Raw genomic sequence first — 1,805 nt, 5'->3', positions numbered from 1 at the left:
CCCGGGCGGCACCCAACCCTCCCTGGTGTCCCCGGTGAGCCTGGGCGAGCGCTCGCCCTGCAGCGAGGGGCAGAGGCGGCTATTCGCATGTCGTGTTTGTGCTGCAGGAGCAAACGTCTGGCCGGCATAGCCACGGCCTCTCCTCAGTGCCCTCCGCGACTCCCCATTACGCCACTTTCCGGATAGAAGTTGTGAGTGTAACGAAGCAGCGGGTACGTGCGCCATACAAACACAGACGTGTCCTACAGTATGTTGGCAAACCGCAGAGAAGCCTCGAAACTCGAGTCAAGTCTCTGTTATGAGGTAACAGGGAGAGGAGTTTCACCTTCCCTGTGCTCTTCGTAAACAGTCTGGTCCATAAGTTACTGACCAGGACCTCCGGGGGGGATATCTTGTTTCTCTTACTGTGGCAATTCAGTCAGTAAAAATGTAGGAAACACTGAACTTTGAGTCCCCCGGGGGTTCATCTGGGACGCCGGGCTGCTCGGTGATTTTCTCGCAGTCCCCACACACAGCAATTATACAGACAGAGGAGAATGGAAACTTTGGCTTTGACGGGAAAGTTTAAGGTCGTTTTCCGCAGGAAAACCGCAAAGCTGTTGATGGAGAAAACTGGGAAATACTGGGCAACTGTGTGTTGGACACTTGAAAATCTGAAGATTAAGAAACTAAAGTTTACATTTCTATTTTGAAAGTTTTCCCGATTTTTTAGGCTGACCTCATTATTGTGGGGGCGGGGTGACTGTCGGTGCACGATGGCGGCAGAGCTCTATTTTTAGAGGGCTGTTTGCACAAAGTGAGAGCAGCCTTCCCCCAAATGGAGCCGCTTACATAATAGAAGATTAGAATCGCCATTTATGTTTATTTTTTGGTTATAAATAGTGACCCAGATTCACTGTGGCTCTCGTGAAATACACCGCTGTGACACGCGAGGGGCGCGCGGACGCCGGTGAGGGCAGTGGGGGTACCGCGCGCGGGGGGAGCGCGCCGGAGCACCTTCACCGGGACTGGGAATGGAAATAGCAGCGGGGCTCGGTAATTTGCATAGAGGTCATGTTTTCCTAATACGTGTCTTGTAGAAGCAGACAGCATGTAAAAGAGGATGGTTAAAACCTGACCCAGCAATGTTTTTAAATTTCAAATTATGCATAAAGTATGCATTAAATTAATTAGGGAATTCATTAAGAAGAGAAGAGTAAAGAAACTAGTTAGCAGTGTGCAACATTTAGTAATGTAAGCCATTTTCTATAATTGTTATATATAATTTGTCTCATAACATTATCCTTTGATAAATTATTGCAGCATAATATGATATATGTAGCTTATTAACAGTTTCATTAATTACTATTAGAGCAAAGACACTCTGAAATCTGGTACACATAAGAACAAATGTTGAAGCAGATGGTTGAAATTAGTGAAACGCAATCGGTTGCTGAACCCTTTTACCTAATTACATTATTACATCAAAATAGTTAAACTAAATTTGTCAAGTTGTCGGCACAGCACTGGGGTGTTTGGAGCCGCCGCCACGGTGCGGGGATCACCCGGGACCCCAACTCCCCGCGGGGCGCAGGGACCCTCCGGCCATCCTCCAAAGGCTCCAGTGCCCCTGCGCCCTCCCCGGACCTCCCGACGGACCTCGCACCTCGCCCGCATCCCGGGTCGGCCTCCTCCTCCTCCTCGTGGCTTCGAAGAGCATCGTTTCCCACACCTTTCCTGGGCAGCCTGGCCATGGCAGTGTCCCCGGGACCGCGCAGGGACGGGTCTGGGGTGGGCAGCTCTGCCGGAGTTTGGGGGGTGGGCGG

The sequence above is a fragment of the Charadrius vociferus genome, unplaced genomic scaffold (genome assembly GCF_000708025.1).
Source record: "Charadrius vociferus isolate BGI_N301 unplaced genomic scaffold, ASM70802v2 scaffold404, whole genome shotgun sequence".
In the NCBI taxonomy this organism is placed as follows: Eukaryota; Metazoa; Chordata; class Aves; order Charadriiformes; family Charadriidae; genus Charadrius; species Charadrius vociferus.
Note: the sequence above shows the minus strand (reverse complement) of the source record.